This window comes from Camelus ferus, chromosome 36 (assembly GCF_009834535.1).
Source record: "Camelus ferus isolate YT-003-E chromosome 36, BCGSAC_Cfer_1.0, whole genome shotgun sequence".
Taxonomy (NCBI): Eukaryota; Metazoa; Chordata; class Mammalia; order Artiodactyla; family Camelidae; genus Camelus; species Camelus ferus.
The window spans coordinates 6,172,616-6,183,294 of record NC_045731.1 but is presented as its reverse complement, the minus strand read 5'-3'; the positions used below and the strand labels follow the sequence as shown (position 1 = coordinate 6,183,294).

The 10,679-nt window shown below is 36.1% G+C and overlaps 1 long non-coding RNA gene across 1 annotated transcript; it reads left to right on the top strand.

The window, feature by feature from the left end:
- Positions 1 to 1,444: 1,444 nt before the first annotated feature.
- LOC116661674 lies at positions 1,445 to 7,443 on the top strand. Its single transcript, XR_004317603.1, has 3 exons — positions 1,445 to 1,518; positions 1,765 to 1,766; positions 7,423 to 7,443. It is a non-coding gene; the product is annotated as an uncharacterized LOC116661674 (long non-coding RNA).
- The last annotated feature ends 3,236 nt before the right edge of the window (positions 7,444 to 10,679 follow it).

Sequence of the window (10,679 nt, the reverse complement as noted above, 5' to 3'; positions counted from 1 at the left end):
ATTCGAAAAGTATTCCCTTCATAGTTGGTTACGTGGATTACCGGACTTAAAATTCCCCGATTCAAGGCATATTCACACTTAGAAGCATTTTCTCAGATTTCTCTGGTTTTTCCTAACGCCAGTTTGGAAAATGAGGCTGATTTCACAGAAAAATGTTCCTGTGCGAGTTCTACCCAAAAGATATGTAATTTAAGTAGTTCAATCACAGTGACATTCCGTGTTATGAAAATTTTACATGCATCAAAGATTCGACAATCATTCTTTAATGAGTGTGAGCATGTGGATTATCAAATTTTCATCCCACCTTACAAGACATGTTTTCACCTAGAAACATTTACTCACATTTCGCAGAATTTTCCTAACGTCAGTTTCGAAAATCAGGCAGTTTTCCCAGAAAAATCCTCTTGTTGCATGTTCCATCCAATAGACATCTCATTTTCATAGATTCCATCACCGTAACTTTCCGTGTTACTAAAAAACTGTTCATGCACCAAGGATTCAACAAATATTCACTGCTGAGTTGTTAGCATGTGAATTACCGATCTTTAATAAACCATTGAAGACATATTGTCACCTTAAAGCATTTACTCTGATTTCACAGCGTTTTCATAACACCAGTTTCGAAACTGAGGCAGATTTTTCAGTAAAACTCTCCTGGAGAGGGTTCTAACCAATAGATATGTAATTTACATAGCTTCCCTCACCGAGAAAGACCGTGTTCCGAACAGGCTACATACATCAAGGATTTGAGAAACATTTTTAATGATTTATGTACATGTGTATTACAGATCTTTCATCCACCATACAAGGCATATTGACACATAGAAACATTAACTCTGATTTCGCAGCTTCTTCCTAATAGCAGTTTCGAAAATCAGGCAGTTTTCAAAGGAAAAAACTGTTTGGAGCGTGTTCTACCCAATAGGTACGTAAATTACATAGATTCCCCCGCTGTGAAATTACATGATTCGAACACATTACATGCAGAAAAGATTCGACAAAAATAAACTATAGAGTTGTTTGCATGAGGATGACAGGACTTTCATCACAATACAAGGCATATTGATGCTTAGAAGCATTTTCTCTGATTTCACAGAGCTTTCCAAACGCCAGTTTCGAAAATGAGGCAGATGCAGATTTCACGGCAAAAACCTCTTGGAGCAGGTTCTAACCTATAGACATGTAATTTACATGGATTCGCTCACCATGAAATTCCGTGTTCTGAACACACTACATGCATCTCGGATTCGACAAATATTCACTACATAGTTGTTAGCATGTGGATTACAGCAATTTCATCCACCATACAAGGCTTACTTACACTTTGAAGAATTTTCTCAGATTTCACAGAGTTTAGTTTTAACGCCAGTTTAGAAAATGAGGCAGATTTCGCAGAAAAATGCTCTTGGAGCGAGTTATACACAAAAGATATGTAATTTACCTAGTTTTACTCACCGTGACATTCCGTGTTCTGATCACATTTCATGCATCACGGATTCGACAAACATTCACTACAGAGTTGGTAGCATAACGATTAAAGAACATTCATCCACCATAAATGCCATATTGGCACTTTGAAACACTTTCCCATATTTCAAAATTTTTCCTAATGCCAGTTTTGAAAATGAGGTCTGATTCGCAAAATATTCTTGTGGAGCAAGTACTTCCCAATAGAAATGTAATTTACATAGTTCCCTCACAGTGACATTCCAATTTCCCAACACGCTACATTCTTCACGGATTTGACAAACATTCTTTAATGAGTTGTGAACATGTGTATTACCGAACTTTCATCCTCCTTACTATGTATATTTATACATAGAAAGTTTCATTCTGATTTATTAGATTTCTCCTAATCTCAGTTTCAAATATCATGCAGTTTTCAAAGAGAAATCCTCTTGGATCGAGTTCTATCCAATTGACATGCAATTTACATAGAACCCGTCATCGTGAAATTCCGTGTTCAGAAATAGCTACATGCATCAGATTCGACAAATATTCACTACAGGGTTTGTAGCATAAGGATTAGCGAACATTCATCCACCATAAATGCCATATTGACACTTTGAAGCACTTTCCCATATTTCAAAAGATTTTCCTAATGCCAGTTTCGAAAATGAGGGAGATTCGCAAAAAATTGTCGTGGAGCAAGAACTTCCCAATAGAAATATAATTTACATAGTTTCCCTCACTGTGACATTCCAATTTCCACACACACTTCAAGGTTTCAACAAACTTTCTCCAATGAGTTGTGAAAATGTAGATTACAGAACTTTCATCCACCATTCATGGCATATTTATACCTAGAAACATTAACTTTGAATTTCCAGATTATTCCTAATGCCAGTTTCGAAAATCAGGCTGTTTTCTCACGAAAAATTTTTGGAGTGAGTTCTACCCAATAGATGTTTAATTTACATAGTCCCTTCGCCGGAATTTTCGTGATACGATCACACTCCATGCATAACAATTTCTACAATATTCACCACAGATTTGTTTGCATGTGGCTTTATGAACTTCCATCACAATACAAGGCATATTGACACTTTGAAGCATTTTCTCTGATTTTGCAGAGATTTTCAAACGCCAGTTTCAAAAATGAGGGAGATTTCCCAGAAAAACCTCTTGGATTGAGTTCTAACCAAGAGACATGTATATTAACTAGTTCGCTCACTGTGATATTCTGTGTTCCGAACACTCTTCATGTATCTCGGATTCGAAAATATTCTCTACAGAGTTGTTAGTATGCGGATTGCCGCACTTTCATCCACCATACAAGGCATATTTACACCTACAATGATTAATCTGAGTTCGACAGCTTATTCCTAAAGCCAGTTTTAAAATCAGGCTGTTATCTCAGGAAAAACCTCTTGGAGCGATTTCTAACCTATGGAAAGATAATTTACATAAATTTCCTCGCCGTGACATTCCGTGTTTCGAACATTCTACATGCATAACGGATTCGACAAATATTCACTACAGATTTGTTAGCATGTGGATTACCGAACTTTCATCACAAAACATTGAATATTGATACTTAGAAGTATTTTCTCAGATTTTTGCAGCGTTTTCCAAGCGCCAGTTTCAAAAATGAAGCATTTTTCACAGAAAATTCTCTTGAAGTGAGTTCTACCGAATAGACAAGTAGTTTACATTGTTTCAATCACCGTGAAATTCCACGTTCCGAACATGGTACATGCATCACGGATTAGAAAAAGATTGTTTAATATGTTGTGAAAATGTGGATTACCGATCTTTCTTCCAACATAAGGCATCTTTACACATACAAATATTTTCTCTCATTTCACAGCTTTATCCAAATATCCCATTCGAGAATCATGCAATTTTCGCTTAAACATTCTATTCTAGCTAGTTCTACCCAATAGAATTCTAATTTACATAGTTTCATTACCGTGAAATTCTGTTTTCCGAACGTGCTACATGAATCACGGTTTGAAAAATATTTACTACACTCTTGTTAACATGTGGATACCGGACTTTATCCACCAATCAAGTCATATTGACACTCAGAAGCATTTTCTCATATTTTGAAGATTTTTCCTAACGTCAGATTTGAAAATGAGGCAGATTTTGCAGAAAAATGCTCTTGGAGCGAGTTCTACCCAATAGAAAGGTAATTTACATAGATGTGCTCATCATGATATTTTGTGTTCTGAACACGTTTCATGTATCTCGGATTCGACAAATATTCACTGCAGAGATGTTAGCATTTGGATTACCAATCTTACATCCACCATACAAGGCATATTTACACCTACAAGTATTTACTCTCATTTCGCAGTTTTATCCAAATTTCAAATTCGAAAATCATGCAATTTGCACAGAAAAATTCTATTCAAGCTAGTTCTACCCAATAGAATTTTAATTTAAATAGTTTCATTACCGTGAATTTCTGTGTTCCAAACACGCTAAATAAGTCACGGATTCGAAAACTATTCCCTTCATAGTTGGTTACGTGGATTACCGGAATTAAACTCCCCATTCAAGGCATATTCACACTTAGAAGCATTTTCTCAGATTTCTCTGGTTTTTCCTAACGCCAGTTTGGAAAATGAGGCTGATTTCACAGAAAAATGTTCCTGGTGCGAGTTCTACCCAAAAGATATGTAATTTAAGTAATTCAATCACAGTGACATTCCGTGTTCTGAACATGTTACATGCATCAAGGTTTCGACAATCAATCTTTAATGAGTGTGAGCATGTGGATTATCAAATTTTCCTCCACCTTACAAGACATGTTTTCACCTAGAAACATTTACTCACATTTCGCAGAATTTTCCTAACGTCAGTTTCGAAAATCAGGCAGTTTTCCCAGAAAAATCCTCTTGTTGCATGTTCCATCCGATAGACATCTCATTTTCATAGATTCCATCACCGTAACATTCCGTGTGACTAACAAAAGGTTCATGCACCAAAGATTCAACAAATATTCACTGCTGAGTTGTTAGCATGTGAATTACCGATCTTTAATAAAGCATTGAAGACATATTGTCACCTTAAAGCATTTACTCTGATTTCACAGCGTTTTCATAACACCAGTTTCGAAACTGAGGCAGATTTTTCAGTAAAACTCTCCTGGAGAGGGTTCTAACCAATAGATATGTAATTTACATAGCTTCCCTCACCGAGAAAGACCGTGTCCCAAACAGGCTACATACATCAAGGATTTGAGAAACATTTTTAATGAGTTACGTACATGTGTATTACAGATCTTTCATCCACCATGCAAGGCATATTGACACATAGAAACATTAACTCTGAGTTCGCAGCTTTTTCCTAATAGCAGTTTCGAAAATCAGGCAGTTTTCAAAGGAAAAAAACTTTTGGAGCGTGTTCTACCCAATAGATACGTAAATTACATAAATTCCCCCGCTGTGAAATTACATGTTTCGAACACACTACCTGCAGAAAAGATTTCGACAAAACTAAACTATAGAGTTGTTTGCATGAGGATGAGAGAACTTTCATCACAATACAAGGCATATTCTTGCTTAGAAGCATTTTCTCTGATTTCACAGAGCTTTCCAAACGCCAGTTTCGAAAATGAGGCAGATTTCACGGCAAAAACCTCTTGGAGCAGGTTCTAACCTATAGACATGTAATTTACATGGATTCGCTCACCATGAAATTCCGTGTTCTGAACACACTACATGCATCTCGGATTCGACAAATATTCACTACATAGTTGTTAGCATGTGGATTACAGCAATTTCATCCACCATACAAGGCTTACTTACACTTTGAAGAATTTTCTCAGATTTCACAGTTTAGTTTTAACGCCAGTTTAGAAAATGAGGCAGATTTCGCAGAAAAATGCTCTTGGAGCGAGTTATACACAAAAGATATGTAATTTACCTAGTTTTACTCACCGTGACATTCCGTGTTCTGATCACATTTCATGCATCACGGATTCGACAAACATTCACTACAGAGTTGGTAGCATAACGATTAAAGAACATTCATCCACCATAAATGCCATATTGGCACTTTGAAACACTTTCCCATATTTCAAAATTTTTCCTAATGCCAGTTTTGAAAATGAGGTCTGATTCGCAAAATATTCTTGTGGAGCAAGTACTTCCCAATAGAAATGTAATTTACATAGTTCCCTCACAGTGACATTCCAATTTCCCAACACGCTACATTCTTCACGGATTTGACAAACATTCTTTAATGAGTTGTGAACATGTGTATTACCGAACTTTCATCCTCCTTACTATGTATATTTATACATAGAAAGTTTCATTCTGATTTATTAGATTTCTCCTAATCTCAGTTTCAAATATCATGCAGTTTTCAAAGAGAAATCCTCTTGGATCGAGTTCTATCCAATTGACATGCAATTTACATAGAACCCGTCATCGTGAAATTCCGTGTTCAGAAATAGCTACATGCATCACGGATTCGACAAATATTCACTACAGGGTTGGTAGCATAAGGATTACCGAACAATCATCCACCATAAATGCCATATTGACACTTTGAAGCACTTTCCCATATTTCAAAAGATTTTCCTAATGCCAGTTTCGAAAATGAGGGAGATTCGCAAAAAATTGTCGTGGAGCAAGAACTTCCCAATAGAAATATAATTTACATAGTTTCCCTCACTGTGACATTCCAATTTCCACACACACTTCAAGGTTTCAACAAACTTTCTCCAATGAGTTGTGAAAATGTAGATTACAGAACTTTCATCCACCATACATGGCATATTTAACCCTAGAAACATTGACTCTGAATTTCCAGATTTTTCCTAATGCCAGTTTCGAAAATCAGGCTGTTTTCTCACGAAAAATTTTTTGGAGTGAGTTCTACCCAATAGATGTTTAATTTACATAGGTCCCTTCGCCGGGAATTTTCGTGATACGATCACACTCCATGCATAACAATTTCTACAAATATTCACCACAGATTTGTTTGCATGTGGCTTTATGAACTTCCATCACAATACAAGGCATATTGACACTTTGAAGCATTTTCTCTGATTTTGCAGAGATTTTCAAACGCCAGTTTCAAAAATGAGGGAGATTTCCCAGAAAAAACTCTTGGAGCGGGTTCTACCCAAGAGACATGTAGTTTACATAGATTCACTCACCGTGATATTCTGTGTTCCAAACACACTTCATGTATCTCCGATTCAACATATATTAACTATAGAGTTGTTAGCATGCGGATTACCGAACTTTCATCCACCATACAAGGCATGATTACACTGAGAATCTATCAATCTGAGTTCGCAGGGTTTTCCAAACTCCAGTTTCGAAAATCAGGCAGTTTTCTCAGGAAAAATCTCTTGGAGTGATTTCTAACGAAGAGAAATGCAATTTACATAAATTCCCTGGCCGTGAAATTGCATTTTCCGAAATTGCTACATGCATAATTGATTCGACAGAGATTCACTACAGATTTGTTAGCATGTGGATTACCGAACTTTCATCACAATACATTGAATATTGATACTTAGAAGTATTTTCTCAGATTTTGCAGCGTTTTCCAAGCGCCAGTTTCAAAAATGAAGCAGTTTTCACAGAAAAACTCTCTTGGAGCGAGTTCTGCCCAATAGAGAAGTAATTTACATTGTTTCAATCACCGTGAAATTCCACGTTCTGAACATGGTACATGCATCACGGATTAGAAAATGATTCTTTAGTATGTTGTGAAAATGTGGATTACCGAACTTTCTTCCAACATAAAGGCATATTTACACCTACAAATATTTACTCTCATTTTGCAGCTTTTTCCAAAATTCAGATTCGATAATCATGCAATTTCCACAGAAAAATTCTCTTCAAGCGGGTTCTACCCAATAGACAAGTATCTTACATTCTTTCCTTCACTATGACATTGTGTACTCCAAACACATTACATTCATCATGAATTCGACAAACATTCTTTAATGAGTGTGAGCATGTGGATTACCGAACTTTCATCCACCATATGAGGAATATTTACACCTAGAAGTACTTATTCTGATTTCGCAGGTTTTTCCTAACATCCAGGTTCAAAAGTCATGAAAATTTCGCAGAAAATTCAATTCAAGTGAGTTCTATCCAGTAGAATTGTTATTTTCATAGTTTCACTCAATGAGACATTCCTGGTTCTGAAAACATTACATTCATCACGGCTTCGACAAACATTATTTAATGACTGTGAGCAAGTGGATTACCGAATTTTCAACCACCATACAAGGCATATTTACACCTAGAAACATTTACTTACATTTCACAGATTTTTCCTAACGTCAGTTTCGAAAATCAGGTAGTGTTCGCAGAAAAATTCTCTTGCTGCAAGTTCGATCCAATAGACATCTCATTTACAAAGATACCATCACCGTAACATTCCGTGTTCTGATCACGGTACATGTACAACGGATTCGAGAAATATTCACTGCTGATTTGTTAGCATGTGAATTACCAAACTTAAATAAACCATTGAAGACATATAGACACCTAAATGCGTTTACTAAGATTTCACAGCGTTTTCATAACGCGTTTCGAAACTGAGGCAGATTTATCAGTAAAATGCTCCTGAAGCAGGATCTAACGAGTAGACATGTAATTTGCATAGATTAGATCACCATGAATTTCCGTGTTTTGTATAAGCTACATACATCACTGATTCGACAAATATTCACTACAGAGTTGTTTGTATGCGGATTGCCGAACTTTCATCCACCATACAAGTCATATTTACACCTACAATTGATTAACCTGAGTTCGCAGCTTATTCCTAAAGCCAGTTTCAAAAATCAGGCTGTTATCTCAGGAAAAAACTCTTGGAGCGATTTCCAACCTATGGAAAGGTAATTTACATAAATTTCCTCGCCGTGACATTCCGTGTTCCGAACATTCTACATGCATAACGGATTCGACAAATATTCACTACAGATTTGTTAGCATGTGGATTACCGAACTTTCATCACAAAACATTGAATATTGATACTTAGAAATATTTTCTCAGATTTTGCAACGTTTTCCTAGCGCCAGTTTCAAAAATGAAGCAGTTTTCACAGAAAAATTCTCTTGAAGTGAGTTCTACCGAATAGACAAGTAGTTTACATTGTTTCAATCACCGTGAAATTCCACGTTCCGAACATGGTACATGCATCACGGATTAGAAAAAAGATTGTTTAATATGTTGTGAAAATGTGGATTACCGATCTTTCTTCCAACATAAAGGCATCTTTACACATACAAATATTTTCTCTCATTTCACAGCTTTATCCAAATATCCCATTCGAGAATCATGCAATTTTCGCTTAAACATTCTATTCTAGCTAGTTCTACCCAATAGAATTCTAATTTACATAGTTTCATTACCGTGAAATTCTGTTTTCCGAACGTGCTACATGAATCACGGTTTGAAAAATATTTACTACACTCTTGTTAACATGTGGATTACCGGACTTTCATCCACCAATCAAGTCATATTGACACTCAGAAGCATTTTCTCATATTTTGAAGATTTTTCCTATCGTCAGATTTGAAAATGAGGCAGATTTTGCAGAAAAATGCTCTTGGAGCGAGTTCTACCCAATAGAAAGGTAATTTACATAGATGTGCTCATCATGATATTTTGTGTTCTGAACACGTTTCATGAAACTCGGATTCGACAAATATTCACTGCAGAGATGTTAGCATTTGGATTACCAATCTTACATCCACCATACAAGGCATATTTACACCTACAAGTATTTACTCTCATTTCGCAGTTTTATCCAAATTTCAAATTCGAAAATCATGCAATTTGCACAGAAAAATTCTATTCAAGCTAGTTCTACCCAATAGAATTTTAATTTAAATAGTTTCATTACCGTGAATTTCTGTGTTCCAAACACGCTAAATAAGTCACGGATTCGAAAAGTATTCCCTTCATAGTTGGTTACGTGGATTACCGGAATTAAACTCCCCATTCAAGGCATATTCACACTTAGAAGCATTTTCTCAGATTTCTCTGGTTTTTCCTAACGCCAGTTTGGAAAATGAGGCTGATTTCACAGAAAAATGTTCCTGGTGCGAGTTCTACCCAAAAGATATGTAATTTAAGTAGTTCAATCACAGTGACATTCCGTGTTCTGAACATGTTACATGCATCAAGGTTTCGACAATCATTCTTTAATGAGTGTGAGCATGTGGATTATCAAATTTTCCTCCACCTTACAAGACATGTTTTCACCTAGAAACATTTACTCACATTTCGCAGAATTTTCCTAACATCAGTTTCGAAAATCAGGCAGTTTTCTCCAGAAAATCCTCTTGTTGCATGTTCCATCCGATAGACATCTCATTTTCATAGATTCCATCACCGTAACATTCCGTGTTACTAAAAAAAGGTTCATGCACCAAAGATTCAACAAATATTCACTGCTGAGTTGTTAGCATGTGAATTACCGATCTTTAATAAAGCATTGAAGACATATTGTCACCTTAAAGCATTTACTCTGATTTCACAGCGTTTTCATAACACCAGTTTCGAAACTGAGGCAGATTTTTCAGTAAAACTCTCCTGGAGAGGGTTCTAACCAATAGATATGTAATTTACATAGCTTCCCTCACCGAGAAAGACCGTGTCCCAAACAGGCTACATACATCAAGGATTTGAGAAACATTTTTAATGAGTTACGTACATGTGTATTACAGATCTTTCATCCACCATGCAAGGCATATTGACACATAGAAAATTAACTCTGAGTTCGCAGCTTTTTCCTAATAGCAGTTTCAAATCAGGCATTTTTCAAAGGAAAAAACTTTTGGAGCGTGTTCTACCCAATAGATACGTAAATTACATAAATTCCCCCGCTGTGAAATTACATGTTTCGAACACACTACCTGCAGAAAAGATTCGACAAAACTAAACTATAGAGTTGTTTGCATGAGGATGAGAGAACTTTCATCACAATACAAGGCATATTCTTGCTTAGAAGCATTTTCTCTGATTTCACAGAGCTTCCAAACGCCAGTTTCGAAAATGAGGCAGTTTTCCCAGAAAAATCCTCTTGTTGCATGTTCCATCCGATAGACATCTCATTTTCATAGATCCATCACCGTAACATTCCGTGTTCCTGAAAAACTGTTCATGCACAAAGATTCAACAAATATTCACTGCTGAGTTGTTAGCATGTGAATTACCGATCTTTAATAAGCCATTGAAGACATATT